Genomic DNA, 17,420 nt, shown 5'->3' with positions numbered 1-17,420 from the left:
ACGTTTAATGAACTTCATACAAGAATGTAGTTTTTCCCCAAATTACTTTTATACAAAATCAAACAACTACTTTTTATCAAAAAGATTCATGAGCCCATTTTAAACATATGGAGAAAATGAACCAATGACTCAAAAATAAGTTATCTATCAACGTCAAACTCCCCTCCCCCCCGCCCCGCCACTGCCAAGTGAAAGTTCCAGACTTACTCTATGTGAATATGTCCAGTTGTAATTGAATTCTTCTGCAGTAGCACTGAACTTTGCCTCAAGGAACAGCTTCTCAGCTTAATGGATTTTCAATAACCTTAGGACTAAAGCCTTTGTTTTATGTAGGAGGAGCTCTGCTGGATCCACGAAAAGTACCAACTGTCAAGAGAAAATTTGCATTGAAAGCAGGTCAGCATTCAAGGTTACATTTGTCAAAAGACTGAGAGGAAATTACAAAGTTCATCCAAGTGCCTTTCTTTCCCTTTTAATTAGTTCCTGATATGGCATCTTAATACGCCAGCTTTATTTTACTATGTGACTCACCACACTGGGAATTAAAAAATAATCCAAAGGTACGTATGTGATTGCCAGGTTTATAGCTGTTTCTTCGGAGTGTGTGAGACACTACACAAAGGATCATTGTTTTGAGATGTAAGTACCTTGAAGTATGAAAAGAGTTGTAAATAGATAAGGAATCCTAAAACCTGGATTCTACTGGAAACTCTCACTCCCACAGTCAGCTCTGTATCCTTGGGCAATTTCCTTAACCTCTTTAGGCCTCAGTTTCAAAAACGTATTGAATAGGACCCTAGAAGTAAAATAATCTATTCTCAAACAAAATAGCCACTGTGCTTTCCCTAATGGTCAGTTTCTCATGTGTAAAATGAGCTGATAGAACTAGATGATGTCTGAAGTCCCTCTGATTTCTAAGATCTCTGGTGTTGTAACTAAAACTCAAAGTCACGTATACATTTCTTTACTCATTGAAGTTTTAACAAATCTTTCTTTCTATAACCGAATGAGACTTTTATTTCATCCCAGATAAACTGAAATAAAGAAGAAACTCAGGCCACCACCAAATTGTCCCTCATCATTGAAGTCTCCACACTTTTTATTGACTTCTGATTTAATTTCCATGTCCAGAAAGCATGCAAAGAGAATACTTTCCTAGAATATATAAGATGTTGTCAATAATTTATTTCAAAGAGAGAATGGACTGAGGGTCAATTCAGTCTCTATACCACCTAATATTGAAATATATAAAAATATCTGCTTCTCTTTGGAACATAAGTTCAGATTTGACAACTTTCCTCAGATTCTAAACATGTATTTTACACTAAATTTGTGAATAAATAAATAAAAGGCAAAGAGCATGAAGAGGGCACCATGTATGTAGTCTTGTCGACGGCACTAACTTTGCATTTTAGCTCAAGCTAATTCTTACCCTTAGATGCCTTTTCTTTTTTATTCTTATCCACAGTTAATTCTCTTCCTTAAACTTAGGAAAGTGGGAAAAAAACTGACAATTGCTTAGAGTTCGGCATTTGTTTTTCGGATATCAGCTGGTTTGGCTGGTTCGCAATCATTTTTGTCAAAAATTATTTATGAGGCCTATTTGAGGAATTTTACAATTAGTATTTGCTGACATAATAAGAAAAAGGAGACCTAGATACAAAATCTTCTTTCCTTTTCCTGAGATTGTAATTCCAATAACTCACGTGTCTTCTTCTATTTAAAAGAAAAACAACCACCAGGGAGTTTCTTCAACCTTTCCATTTCCCAAGGTCTTCTGGCCCTTGCAAATATTTGACTATGCTATCACTTATTATGCAATGCCACTGATCAATCTCCTTAATATATATACCAAGACTTTTGAGAGCTATAATTAAAAGAGATAGAATCATAATAATATCTGGGAATGACGTACGCCGTTATTTATAGATATTCAAACTGCAAGTTAAATTTAGTTTATAAAATACAGTTGGTTGGGGCCAGCACTGTGGTGTAGCAGGTAAAGCTACCGCCTGCAATGCTGGCATCCCATATGGGCGCCAGTTCTAATCCCAGCTAGTTTTCGTCCCATCCAGCTCTCTGCTATAGCCTGGGAAAACCATAGAAGATGGCCTAAGTCCTTGGGCCCCTGCACCCATGTGGGAGACCCGGAAGAAGCTCCTGGCTCCTGGCTTCGAATCGGCTCAGCTCCAGCCATTGCAGCCATCTGGGGAGTGAACCTGCAGATGGAAGACCTCTCTCTCTGTCTCTACCTCTCTCTGCAACTCTGTCTTTCAAATAAATAAAATGAATCTTAAAAAAAGAAAAAAGAAAAAGATTTTGGAGTTAACGGTGCAGAGAAAGAAGACCAGACTAATTGGGGCAGCCTCTCCCCAACTGGAAGCTAGTCTACAATAAAATCAAGACACATTGTACACTCAAACTTGATGCAGACCAGGGTCAGTGTCACATAATGGGCATAAAGTATAAGAAGTACACCAAAACCTCGGGACGGGGAACTTCTTCAAGACAGTTGAGATCAAGTGTTGTTCCCGGAGAATTGGGCAAGATGACACCAATGACTCTGCAAGCAGTCAGCAGTCTCTGGAAAGGGGCCGGTAGAAACTAGGCAAAAAGATTTAGGCTTGTGCTATAATTTCATCAGAGGCAGAGAAAGAATTGAACTTCTAACATTACAGTCAAACAGCCAATCGCGCAGGGTAGGGAAAGAGGTAGAACTAAAGCCTGATGCTTACAAAGGATCCCAGCAGGCCCAAATCAATCCCAAAGGCATAGCATACAATAGGCTATTTCCAGACGTGCACCTGCTAATAACAGAGAGGGTTCTCACTGGACCCGGTCTGTGTCAGAGCAGAGAATTCCTAAGCTAACACCAGTTAGTACTGTAGGATAACTTTAGGTAGACAAATACTTTCCATGGGCTCCCTAGCAGGAACAGATACACTACTTTATGTTATCTACCCCCTCCTCAATTAGCCAAGTGGATAGTGGTTCAGTTTTTAAAATGGATATAACTCACCTTTCAATAGGTTAAGTTGCTTTCCAGAAATAAAAAATTCAGGAGAAACAAAATCTAGATCACCTAGACTTGACACTAGTATTGCGCTCTTCCTGTAGAGTCGCTCTATTGCTGAGAGTTTTTCTTGATACCCCAGTTGCTAAAACTGTTGACTGGCATGGATTATGACATACCTTTCATTGTGTAAAGCTCTATATACTTCAAGCATTCTCTTAACCATTGAAACAAGCAAAAGAACTTTCCTGAACTGCCATTCAAATTAAGCATCAGCAAAGACAGTACAGTCATCCTTCAGTATCCATGGGGATTGGTCCTAGGATATCAGCAGATACCAAAATCTGCAGATGCTTTCGTCCCTGATATAAAATGGCATAGTATTTGCATAGAACCTACACACAACCTACTGTATACTTTAAATCATTTCTAGATTACTTATACTATCTAATACAATGTTAATTCTATGGAAATGGTTGTTATACTGTATTCTCTAGGGCATAATGACAAGAAAAAATGTCCGTACCATGTCCAGCACAAGTGCAATTGTTTTTTCAAGTATTTTTGATCTGTGGTTAGTTTGCATCCACAGATAAGAAGCTTGTGGCTATGGAACCCGTGCATACAGAAAGCTAACTTAAGTTATTTATTTACTTATTTACTTGTTATTTATTTATTTATTTATTTTTGGACAGGCAGAGTGGACAGTGAAACAGAGAGAGAAAGGTCTTCCTTTTCTGTTGGTTCACCCCTCAATGGCCACTACGGCCGGCGCACTGCGGCCGGTGCACCACGCTGATCCAAAGCCAGGAGCCAGGTGCTTCTCCTGGTCTCCCATGCGGGTGCATTTTTATTTGAAGAGCAGGCACACACAGAGAGACAGACAAATGAAGAGTGACAGCCATCCTCCATCTGCTGGTTTACTCCCCAAAAGCCCACAACAGCCAAGGCTGGGCCAAGCCAAAGCCAGGAGCCAGGAACTCAATATGGGTCTCCCACATGGATGGCAGGGACCCAAATACTCAAGCCATCACCTGCTGCCTCCCAGGGTGAGCATTACCAGGAAGCTGCATCAGAAGAACAGCAGGTAGGACTTAAACCCAGGAACTCCACTATGGGATGCTGGCAGCCCAAGCAGTGATTAATCACTGTGTCAAATGCCCACCCCAAAGTGTATTTAATGCTCCAATGTGTTATCTTTTTTGTAAGGTTAAAAGGCATCAAATAGGCAAAAACCAAGAAAAGTAAACAACTGCTGACTATTTAGCATATATGTATATATAAATGTTCACACATACTTTTCTACTTTTCAACAAAATTCTCTGAATTTGTTAACAGTTTTGAAACATTCATGCAAATGCCAAACTTCTAAGGTTTTGATGGCTTCTTTATAAATCATAACACACCCCGAAAACTGACTTGAAAAGTTATTTGGTAGAATCAGCATATTATCCAAACCAGCAGAGTCTGTATAACATGTTCTGTGAGACAGATGGTGTCAAGATCACCTACTTTTCCCCAAACCCCGTTTTATTTTTCAGCTGAAACCAATCAATGATTTTTCATTTCCTTTCAACACTGCAAACAGATTCAAGAGCAGGATACCAGAGCTGAGATTCTCAGGAAACCCTCATGACTGGGAAATACAGTTAACAAAGTCCGGGTTCAGGCCCCAGACGCTTGTTAGAACTAGGAATTAACACCAGACCGGCTCGAACACAGACCACAGATGTCAGCATCCCCAGGCTCTGCTTTCTGTTCTCTCAGTCTCTATCAACAGTGATAGAGCAATGATAATGTGCTAGATGCTGGGGAACAGAGGCGAGCTAAAAACTACTGAACAGTGTGAAAATGGCACACCACGATAGGGAGAATCACTGGTGCCCGAGGGGACTCAGAGAGAACAACTAATTTTACCTGAGCTATGGAAAAAACCAGCATCTTTGGGCACAGATGGTTTGGGCCAGAGATGGTTATGTCTAGTCCTGATAATATCACCCTGTGGGATTAAAAAAAAATAGATCTTCTGTCTGTGGATCCCTGCACAGAGCTCCTAAAAAATCTGAGATTTCATGAGTGATAGGAATGGGGTTTTTTGTTGTTTATTCATAATGAGCCCATTTTACCCATTCCAGAATTGATGAAAATAAGTTGATTCTGGGAAGGTTGGAACTTTGAGCCCTACCCCTAAACTCCAGGGCAGAGGAGCAGGAGATCAAGTCAGTGGCCAATGATCTGATCAGTTGTGCCTACATCATGAAGCTTCCAAAAAAAAAAAAAAAAAAAACCCTTAAACAAAAGAGGTCAGGGAGCATCTGGGTTGGTGAAGACATGGAGGTACTGGGGGAGCAGCATGTGCCTAGAAGGGGCATGGAAGCTCCATGGTATCCCACTGCATACCTACGCAGCTCTTCCATTTGCCTGTTTCTGAGTTGTATCCTTTATAATAAATGAATAATAGTAAGTAACCTTTTGCCCTGAATTCTATGAGTCATTTTAGTGAATTATTGTACCAGATTGGGGGGGTGGTCACGAGAGCCCCCAAAATATAGCCAGTTTGTTGGTCCAAAGTCCTGGAGCTTGGTACTGACATTTGAAGTGAGAGCAGTCTTGTGGGATTGAGTCCTATTGGGCATTGCCTAAAATCTCCACTACAATATGGCATCTGTCGGATGTTCAAGGGGCGTGTCTGCGGCTGCTGTGGTTAAGCTACGTAAGATCAGACCACCGACAGGGATAGGTCCGCTCTAGTTCCGGACACGTGGACAGTGCATGATCCCTATACTTTGCTTAAGATGCCCCTGTGAGTGGTCCACCCATGCCTGCATGACCTTTTCGCTGATTGGCTCCACTCTTGCGCATGTCTTTTGCAAGCCTTATAAGCCTGTACACTTCCTCAATAAAGTAGTTCCTGCTTCTACAGTACTCACGGGTGCTTGTGGTGTGTTCATCACCCATTGACCTTACCTCTCCCGTTCGCCTTGTTGGGGAGTGCTTGCGCTGCCCCTGCTGCTCAGGGGCCAGCCTCGGGCTTGAGACCCAGACAGAGTCCCTAATCTGTGGGGCCTGCATTAATTACAGATAGTTACCCTCAGGATGAAACTGAATTCTTGGATGCCCAGTTGGTGTCAGAGAATCTGAGATTTGGAGGATTACTTGGTGTCCGAAAACACCCCAGACAAGTCAACCTTCTCTATAACAGCTTATCAGCCCTATAGCCAAATATTTTGTAAACATCTTGGTGTTTTACAGTGCTAATCAGGGTAAAGCTATCTGATAAACTGTGGCTGACTAATGTTTTTCCTAGTATCTCTGATGTTTCTTCTTAGTAGTAAAACACATGAATTCTAGTTATGTTCACTGCCTCCCTAGCTAGAGACTACATTTTCCAGACTCCCTTACAGCTTGATATGGAGATATGACTGAAATTTAGATAATGCTTTGCAAGAAGTGATCTGTGCAATGTTTGGATCATGTTTTCATAAAAAAAATCACTTGTTTTCTTTCCTTCACCCAGCCAGAAGGCTGTAGTTCAAATATGATAGTGGAGCACACACAAGGGAGAAAGACTCTGGGCCTTGGGTGACCTCTTGCAGATGTGCTACCAGCCCACTTTTATTTCTTTATTTTTCTTTATTTTTTTATCTCAAAAACATAGAGACAAAGAGATCTCTTCTGTCTGTTGGTCCCCTCCCCAGAAGCCCACAACATCCAGAGCTAGGATCAGGCCAAAGCCAGGAGCCCAGAACTGGGTCTCAGGGACCCAAGTATTGACCAATAACCAGCTGCTTCCCAGGTGCCTATTTGCATGAAATTGGATCAGAAATGGAGCAGCCAGACTCTAAGCAGGCTCTCCGTTATGGGATGCAGGCATCCCTAATGGTAATTGTTTTTAAAGATTTATTTATTTATTTGAGAGGATGGAGAGAGGGAGAGACAAAGAGATCCTCCATCTGGTGGTTCACTCCCCAAATGGCCACAACGGCAGGAGCTGAGCAGATCCAAAGCCAGGAGCCAGGAGCCTCTTCCAGGTCTCCCACACGAGTGCAGGGGCCCAAGAACTTGGACCACCTTCCACTGCTTTCCCAGGCCACCAGCAGAGAGCTGGATTGCAAGAGGAGCAGCCGGGACACCAACCAGCACCCATATGAGATGCCAGCGCCGGCCCACCTAATGGAGATTTAAGTGTTGCTCCAAATGCCTGCTCCAAGTCCAACTTTTTATCTATTACTTGATCTGTCACATTTTGAGATCTCTTGATTATAGCAGCTTACCCTGTACCTTCACTAACACATAAACAAACCTTCATTAAAGAGTTAACTGCTCTTACTTAAAGTGTTATTCTTCCCGAGGATATTTGCAAGTGAGATCCAAAAAATAAGGAATGTACTAAATCCAAAGGGAAAATATGTTAATGGTATGTCAAATCTAGTGATAGACCAGAGATTTCTGGGTTTGGTGTTTGCTTTTACCTACTTTTAAATCCTAACATAGCAGCAGTTGCCTACTCTGTTATTCCTTTAGGCTCAGCCTGACCAAACTTTCACATGTTAGTTTGGGCTCTTTTTTTTTTTTTTTTTTTTTTTTTTTTTTTTTTTGACAGGCAGAGTGGACAGTGAGAGAGAGAGACAGAGAGAGAAAGGTCTTCCTTTTGCCGTTGGTTCACCCTCCAATGGCCGCCGCTGCAGCCGGCGCACCGCGCTGATCCGATGGCAGGAGCCAGGAGCCAGGTGCTTTTTCCTGGTCTCCCATGGGGTGCAGGGCCCAAGCACCTGGGCCATCCTCCACTGCACTCCCTGGCCATAGCAGAGAGCTGGCCTGGAAGAGGGGCAACCGGGACAGAATCCGGCGCCCCGACCGGGACTAGAACCCGGTGTGCCGGCGCCGCAAGGTGGAGGATTAGCCTATTGAGCCACGGCGCCGGCCTAGTTTGGGCTCTTATTATGTGATTTCCTCAGTGACAGGGACTGTGTGTGCCTGTATAAATTCACTTCCTGGAATATAGATCATTAAGAAATATTTGTCAAAAACAACCAAATTTCCTCATTAAAAAAAAAAAATTCTCCCAAGGCCAACACAGTGCTGGCATCCCATTATGGGTGTCAGTTTGAGTCCTGGCTGCTCTACTTCTGATCCATCTCCCTGCTAATTCACTTGGAAAAGTAGCAGAAAATGGCCCAACTGCTTGGGCCCCTGCACCCACGTGGGAAACCTCAATGAAGATTCTGGCTCCTAGCTTTGGCCAGGTCAAACTGTTGCAGCCATTTGGGCAGTGAACCAGCAGATGTAAGACCTTTCTCTCCCCCTCCCTCTCCCTCTCCCTCTCTGTAACTCTGACTTTCAAATAAATAAATAAAATCTTCAAAAAAGTTCTTCCACATGTAACGGTTACTCTGATAATACAAATAACTAAATGATAAGGTTAATTATGACAGAATGAGTTGATATTGGTCTTTTAAACTGCATGCCAGGCAACACTTTCAATGATTACTCGAGTTCTTTCGTCCTCACAACAACCCCTGGAGGTAGATGTTATTACAGTGGTTGGTTCCCCCCTCACCCGTGGGGGAACCATACCAAGAGCCTTAGTGGATGCTTGAACCCACGGACAGTACCAAACCCTATAATATGTGCTGTTTTGTCCCCACACATACATACTTATGACAGTTTCATTTATAAATTAGGCAGAGTAAGATTAAAAATTATTAATGATAAAATAGAACAATTATGATAATATAATTCTGTGAATGTTCTCTCTCTCTCTCAGACACACACACACACACACACACACACAATGCCATATTTTAATGCCTTCATCCTTAACAGAAAGTGTGGAAAGCAAAACTTCAGGTAAGGGGAGTGACTACTGTACTGATATTCTCTTTTCCAGAAGAGAAAACTGAGGCCCAGAGAAGCTGAGTAACTTTTTCAAGTTCTCACATTTAGGAAATCGCTGAAATTGGAATTTGATCCAGGACTACTTAACATCAAAAGGCATTTTCTAAGCTACCACAGGGTCTGCCACATTATCTTTCAGAAACAGTTTGGCAGTATGAAGAGTGGCAAGGGTATAAAGCATCCTGGCCTTAGGAATTAGTCACAGATAGTTAAGTCAATCTAAATTTCATGTTTGAGTTACCAAGTCAATATAAATTGTCTTATGCTATAAGAAAACTTTGCTAATCTCCTGGTCAAGAATACTTTCACCTTGAAAAATGTGTGCAGGAAAATTTTTTAAACTAGTTTGAACGTTTGCAAGGTTAAAAACTGAAGAAAACGTCTCAGTAGACTCATTATAAGGACTGCTATTTTGCATAAACATTTTCAGAGAACAATGGAAGAAAATATTGTATACACAAAATAGACTTCACATCATCAGTTTCAATGTAGTCAGTTACCTATCAAGCAATCTGTTTATCAATTATATTTCTAAATTTGCTATTATACAAATATTCAAACACACACAAAAGTAGAATTAGTACAATAAAATCACCATGTATTTATTTAGAGTCAACAATTATCAAGATAACAAAATATTTCTCACTCTATTGTATCATGAGAAGTGATATTCCTACTCTCAAAACCAGGAAGTATAACATTCACATAATCTTTAACTGGCAAGATTAAAAGGTAAGACTGAAATAAATCTAAAGGTTCTAGTCTGACTTCCTCTTCTGCAGACAAGGAAAGCAGGGTCCTGAAAGGAGAGATCTAATCAAATTCATTTAGTTAACTAGCGACAAAGCCTACACAAGAATCAGTTTGCACTATATCATACCAACATTTAGTATTAAATACTCTTTATTTGAATTCCTTGAAATTAATTTGTGGAGTATGGCAAAATCTTTTCTCCATAAATTCACTAAAACAACTAGGCTGTTCTTCAGCATTACTGGATATGAATCTTTTCTATTTATTTTTTCCAAAATAGAAATTATGACTCCCATTTTTCTCTTTAGTATCTAAAGTGTATTATAAGGGACCAGCACTATGACATAGCAGGTAAAGCCACCACCTGCAGCACCGGCATCCCATATGGGCGCTGGTTCAAGTTCTGGCTGCTCCACTTCCGATCCAGCTCTCTGCTATGGCCTGGGAAAGCAGCAGAAGATGGCCCAAGTCCTTGGGCCCCTGAACCCACATGAGAGACCCGGAAGAGGCTCCTGGCTCCTGTTTTCGGATCAGAGCAGCTTCAGTTGTGGTCATCTGGGGAGTAAACCAGGGAATGGGACCCCTCTCTCTATGCCACTCTGTAACACTTCCTTTCAAGTAAATAAATAAATCTTTAAAAAAATAAAGTGCATTATAAAATAAAGTTATTCAATTAAAAGAATTTAGAGAAGTAAACACATAGAATTTTATCATAGTATCATGGTCTTTCTCATTTTCTCCTTGGTCATGCTGAAACAGGAACAGAGGCATCAAGAAGTTATTAATGATGAATTATTAACAGGAAGCCAGAGTGTACACATATGAGTCCTTGGATTGAGCTTTAATAAAATTAGGAAGTTAAATCCAAGCTGGAGACTGGACGGCAAGCTAAAAATTCCTAACAGGTCACAGTATAATTTCAAAAAAAAAAAGGTCAAAAATGCTTATTAATTTTCTGAAGCTGTTTTATTTGTGGCAAGTGAATTTTAAAATGCTTAAGCAAGACACTAAGCATGGTTTCAAAATAATTTCATCTATAAACCTCTTCATTTCAATGAGAAAAAAATCACAGACTTTATGGATCATATTCACTGCATATTCACATTGACTTTAAAGTGGCAATGTTGCCAGGAAAGAGAACAGCTGGATCTTTTACAGAAATATTGGGACTATCTTGTGAACTACTTTAGATAAGCAGTATATCTTGGAAGGGATGTTTCTGTTCTTTATTCAGACTAAGAATACTGTCTCCCTACGTTACTGCTATTTAGTGATTCATTTATTCAGTCAGTCACATACTCAATAGTTACAAAACTCTGTACTAGGTAACTAAGATATGAGTGAACAAATTCTCACACTCATTCGGCTTACACTCCAGTAACAGAGATAGACCAAAAACAAATAAGCAAAATTATATTAGATCATAATAATGGCATTTTAAAAACTGCAGGCAATAAGAGGCTAGAAGGTTAGTGGTACAGAGTGGGAAAGAGACTTATAGAAACGATGATCAGGATGCCGTCTTGAGGAAGAATCATGAAGTAACCTAGCAGGGAACGTTTCAGGGAGATGAAACAACAAGCACAATGGCCCTGAGGAAGGACTAGAACTAGTGAGCTGTGACAGCTGAGGCCTCTGTTGCCAGGACAAAGTAAGTAATGAGAGAAGTAGGAGAAACAGAGGTCAGAGATGGAGGCGGGCAACTTGTATGGTGCCTCATAGGCCACCTGGAACACCTGGCTTTGGGGCCTGTGTTGTGGCTCAGCAGGATAAGCCACCACTGTGACACTCACCAGCATATCATATCTGGGTCAGATCCCTGCTAATGTGCCTGGGAAAGCAGCAGAAAATGACCCAAGCACTTGGGCCCCTGCCCCCTATGTAGGAAACCTGGTTGGAGTTCCAGGTTCCTGTGCCTGGCTTTAGCCTGGCACAGCTCAAGTCGTTGTAGCCATTTGGGGAGTGAATTGGTAGACAGAAGATCAATCGATATCTCTCTCTCTCTCTCTCTCTCTCTGTGTGTGTGTGTGCGTGTGTGCGTGTGTGTGTATGCATGTCACTGCTTTCAAATAAACTTTTTTTTTACAAAATACATAATTCATGGCTAAAACATTATTTAATATTTTAAAAACTACATTTACGTGACAACTATTGAGAAACAACTGACGATTTCCCTGAAGAGAAAGTTAGTACAAGTTAGGTGTTATAATCTGAGGATACAAAAGATGCCTTTTTTAAAAAAAATCCTCCTTCTACATCATACATAAGAGTGTTAATTGTTAAATTAAAAACAGGAGGGGCCTGCGCTGTGGCTCAGTAGCTTAATCCTCTGCCTACGGTGCCTGCATCCCATATGGGCACCAGTTTGAGTCCCGGCTACTCCTCTTCTGATCCAGCTCTCTGCTATGACCTGGGAAAGCAGTAGAAGATGGCCCAAGTCCACGTAGGAGACTCGGAAGACGCTCCTGGCTCCTGGCTTCAAATTGGTGCAGCTCTGGCCGTTGCAGCCATTTGGGGAGTGAACCAGCAGATGGAAGACCTTTCTCTCTCTCTCTCTGTCTCTCTCACTGTCTGATAACTCTGCCTCTCAAATAAATAAATAAAATCTTTTTTAAAAAATTAACAACAGGAGTCACTGTGCACTAACTCCCCATGCAGGACTTCTGTCTTCAATGAGTTGTTTTATGAGAGTTAACTGTAAAACTAGTTCTCAAACAGTTTGTGTGTGTGTGTGTGTGTGTGCAAATCATTGAAATCTTTACTTAGTATAGAGTTGGTCTTCTGTGTACTAAGTTCATTGAAAATGAATCTTAATGGAGAATGGAACTGGCAAGGGGAGAGGGAGGAGGAGGGGTGGGAGGCTGGGTATGGCGGGAAGAGTAATTACATTTCTAAAGTTGTACTTATGAAATTTGTATTCTTTAAAAAATAAATTTAAAAATAAAAAAATTTAAAATTCTTCTTTTCTGTGACACCAGATTTCTTGCTACTACTAGTTTAAGATCTTTTTGGTACATTCTCCATTATGTACCACTTGTATGCTACATTTAAATGCTGAGAGCAAAGCTACATACCACTTTCCTTGGTTCTGAGCTGCTCTCTACCATACAGATGTGGCCCACATGTAAAAGAAGACTTGGGCAGAAATAGAGATTTACACACTAAATTAATCAAACAAGTTTGATAGTATACTATAGTGGCTAAGAGCATTAAATATGGAGATGGATTGCATGGGTTTGAATTTTTGGCTCCATTATTAACTAGCTGTGTGGACCTGGAGAATGGACTAAAGTTCTACATCCCTCAGTTTTTATCCTTTTCAAGATTTACTTATTTATTTGAAAGTCAGAGTTGCAGAGAGACAGAGACACAGAGAGAGAGGTGGTCCATCCTCTGGTTCACTCCCCAAGTGGCTACAACAGCCAGAGCTGAGTCAGGCCAAAGCCAGGAGCCAGGAGCTTCATCTGCTCCTCCGATGTGGGTGGCAGAACCCTGAGATTTGGGCCATCCTCCGCTGCTTTCCCAGGCCATTAGCAGGGAGCTGGATCAGAAGTGGAGCACCTAGGACACGAACTGGCACCCATATAGGATACCAGCGTCACAGGTGGTGGTTTTACAGGCTAAGCTGTTATGCTACAATGCCAGCCTCAGTTTCTTCATCATTAAAATAGGGATAGTAACAGGATTTACTTCACAGGGTTGTAGTGAGAAATAAATGAATATGTGGAAAGCACTTACAATGTGCCTACATATAGTAAACCATTGTATGAATTGACGGTGATGAATATTTTGAACAGAGGAGTGAGCAGCAGAATACATGAGACAAAGCTCCACATGTCCATTAACTTGCCAGAATTCACCTTCTGCCTTCTACTAGGGTTGTTAAGTCCTAATACTGGCATCAGTTCTTGGTGTCTGACTCCAAAATATTAATTAACTATTATTATTATTACTAATTATTATTTAGAGAATTATTTTCTCTAAAAATCCTCGGATAGTCACACAGTCAAGAGGGCTATGTGGAGAAGGAGCAGGCATGTGTTAGTCATTTAGCTCTCTATTTTTATGAAGCATGAATAATTCTTATTTTGAATATTTTGCAAGGCACAGAGACTATGGCAAATTTTAGCGATGTGTAAGGAGTGACTTGTGAATACAAAGAGACATGAATAAATGAGATAATCATTCTCAGAAGAGGGAGAGGAAACAAAATGACAAAACATTAAAAAGGAGGGGGATAGGAAAGCAAGATTTGCTAAGCCCACTAAAGACCTCATTGCCACACTTAGTAATGGTGCTGAGGCCACATGAATTTTTTAAAGGAATCGTTTTCTGTAAATGCTGAACTGAAATGTCTCAAGTTTCCCTTTAGATGTCTAGGCGGTCCCTCTGGAGAAAATAAAGCAGGAAATATCTCAGGATACAGCACCTAAAGATAATTTTAAGTCCCCAAACATCAGATGACAATGATCAGATCACTTCATTTGTTTATGAGTTCCACATGCCAGAGTGGGTTGCAGAATCTCAGAAACTCAAAAGCTAAAATAATTAATTTTGGGGGCCGGCGCTGTGGTGTAGCAAGTAAACCTAGCCCTTGCAGTGCCAGCATCCCATATGGGTGCCAATTCGTGTCCGGGCTGCCCCATTTCCAATCCAGCTCTCTGCTATGGCCTGGGAAAGCAGTAGAAGATGGCCCAAGTCCTTGGGCCCCTGCACCCGCATGGGAGACCTGCAAGAAGCTCTGGGCTCCTGGCTTTGGATTGGAGCAGCTCCAGCCATTGCATCTACTGGGGAGTGAACCAGCAAATGGAAGACCTCTCTCTCTCTTTTTTTCCTCTCTCTTTACCTAAGCCTCTCTGTAACTCTGCCTTTCAAATAAATAAATCTTTTTTAAAATAAAATAAAATAAATAAACCTTTAAAAATAAATAATTTTAGGGAAGCCAGTATAGAAAAGCAGTTATCACTTCCACTTCTCCCAAAAGGTTCTAAACCCTAAACTATGGTAATATAGAGAATATCCTACAAATCTTTCAGGTAGAATGGGTACCACAGATAAGCCTAATTTGTGCTATTTGTTAAGTGAGGTGTTTACAAAGAGTTAAATGATCCTTGCACTCTTTAATAAGTATTAAGTTGTCAATTTCTTGCCCTGAATGATCTCAGTGGTAAGGCAGCCAAGTGCAACTTTTCATAAGCTTTTAAAAATTCTCCACTCATGGCCACAAGTGAGTTAAGCATTGCAAAAGGTACAAACAGACATAATGATATCTACTTTTGAGAAGTATAAGGAAACCAGGAAAAAGAAACAAGTGAGCCAGGTTAGTACAAAATCCAGCAGTAAGTTCTTGAGGACAGAAAGGCATTCAGAAGAGGCAAGGAAGGAAGACTATACACTACCACCTTTTATATAAAATTGTTTAATAGAAATTTTCAGGGGCCAGCGTTGCGGTGTAGTGGGTTGGGCCCCAACCTGTGACCCCAGCATCCCATATGGGCACTAGTTTGAGTCCCAGCTGACCCAACTCTGTCCCTGCCGATGTGCCTGGGGAAAGCAGCAGAAGATGGCTCAAGTTTTAGGAGCCATCTCACACCCACGTAGGAGCTCCAGCCTCCTGGCTCCGGCCTGGCCTGGCTCCGGCCTGGCCCAGCCCCGGCCATTACAGCAATCTGAAGAGTAAAACAGCCGATAGATCTCTCTCTGTGTCTCTCCTCCTCGTTCTATAACTCTGCCTTTCAAATAAATAAAAATAAATCTTTAAAAGAGAAAAAGAAATTTTTACCTGGATGTCTTAGGCAAATCAAACTCAACGGGTCCAAATCTGAACTCATCATCTTACTCCAATCAGAATGAGTAATCTTTTTATGTCCCATATTTCAGGGAATGGCATAACTTTCTAGTTGCTCAAGTCAGATAAGAAAATCCTTATCATCTCTCTCCCAGTCATCCAACACAATCAAGCACCAAGTCCTATCAATAATATGTCCTAAATATCTCTCGAATCTGCCTACTGCTGTCTATTCCCACCACCACTACCCTAGTTGAGGCTGTCATTTTTCCTCTCAATGAGGAGGACTTTTTCTTAAAAATTTATTTACCTGTTTATTTGAAAGACAGAGTAGCGGAGAAAGCCAGAAAAACCTTCCCTATGCTGCTTCACTCGTCAAATGGCTGCAACAGCCAGGGCTGGGTCAGCCCAAAGCCAGGAGACAGAAACTCCCTCTGGGCCTCCCATGTAAGTGGCAAGAACCAAGCACTTGAGTCATCATCCACTGCTTCTCAGGTACATTAGCAGGGAGCTGGATTGGAAGTGGAGTAGCCAAAACTGGAACTGGCACTTGGATATGGGATTTTGGCATTGCAAGCTGCAGATTAACCTGTTCTGCCCCAATGCCAGCTCCTCCAAGATGACTTTTAACAAGGCTTCCTGCTGTCATGCTTATCCTCCTCCAATCCAATCCATTTTCCACTTAACAGTCATAAGATAAAATGCAAAGTAGATTGGGATAGTCTTCCACTTGCAACATATTCAACTGCTCTTCAATTTTTACATGGTATGCAAGGTACCTACTGATTTAGCCTCTGCTTATCTGCTTTGTTTGGATTCCTTCACATCTCAATAAAGTCATCCCAAAATTTTGCTTTTCAATGAATTCTTATCCTCATTGCTTTTATATTGGAAGTTCTCTCAAAATGTAGAAGGGAAAGCATAATGGTAAGAAGTCACAGTTAGGGAGTGATTTCAATAATTCAAGAAGAAAATAATGAGAATTTCCTATCCATCATTGAAAAGTCCAGTTTTCATCCCCTTTTTGAAACCCATAATATGGGTTTCCAAAGATCATTTAAAAAATGTCCCCTCTTTTTCATAGTCTGCATCATAACTATATGTTTACTTATCTAACTCCTGATCTAGACTGCTTAGATTCTGAGAACATTTTCATTTTTTACATATTTATATTCATATTTATTTTATTTTTATATATTGCATATTTTTATTAATCTATTCATCTTTTTTGATAATTTTTTAACTTTTATTTAGCAAATATAAATTTCCAAAGTAAAGCTTATGGATTACAACAGCTTTTTTCCCCCCATAACTTCCCTCCCGCCTGCAACCATCCCATCTCCAGCTCCCTCTCCCCTTTCCATTCACATCAAGATTCATTTTCAATTATCTTTATATACAGAAGATCAGTTTAGTATATATTAAGTAAAGATTTCAACAGTTTGCACCCACACAGAACATAAAGTGTAAAATACTGTTTCAGTACTAGTTATAGCATTAAAGCATTAATTCACATTGGACAACACATTAAGGACAGAGATCCTACATGAGGAGTAAGTGACTCCTGTTGTTGACTTAACAATTTGACACTCTTGTTTATGGCATCAGTAATCACCCTAGGCTCCTGTCATGAGTTGCCAAGGCTATGGAAGCCTTTTGAGTTCGCCAGCTTCGATCTTATTTAGACAAGGTCATAGTCAAAGTGGAGGTTCTCTCCTCCCTTCAGAGAAAGGTACCTCCTTCTTTGATGGCCCATTCTTTCCACTGGGATCTCACTCGCAGAGATCTTTCATTTAGATTTTTTTTTTTTTTTTTGCCAGAGTGTCTTGGCTTTCCATGCCTAAAATACTCTCATGGGTACTTCAGCCAGATCCGAATGTCTTAAGGGCTGATTCTGAGACCAGAGTTCTGTTTAGGACATCTGCCATTCTATGAGTCTGCTGTGTATCCCACTTCCCATGTTGTATC

At 40.8% G+C, this 17,420-nt stretch overlaps 1 protein-coding gene across 1 annotated transcript in view; it reads right to left on the bottom strand.

The window, feature by feature from the left end:
• Positions 1-17,420, bottom strand: part of IL13RA2 (interleukin 13 receptor subunit alpha 2) — a 65,034-nt gene that overhangs the window by 42,656 nt on the left and 4,958 nt on the right. The window contains exon 3 of the mRNA XM_008272903.5: positions 208-366. The gene's annotated coding sequence lies outside the window, so the exon portion shown is untranslated. The remainder of the gene's footprint in view (positions 1-207; positions 367-17,420) is intronic.

The sequence above is a fragment of the Oryctolagus cuniculus genome, chromosome X (assembly GCF_051225735.1).
Source record: "Oryctolagus cuniculus isolate XC-2025 breed Fujian yellow rabbit chromosome X, ASM5122573v1, whole genome shotgun sequence".
In the NCBI taxonomy this organism is placed as follows: domain Eukaryota; kingdom Metazoa; phylum Chordata; class Mammalia; order Lagomorpha; family Leporidae; genus Oryctolagus; species Oryctolagus cuniculus.
This window is presented reverse-complemented; position numbering and strand designations above follow the sequence as displayed.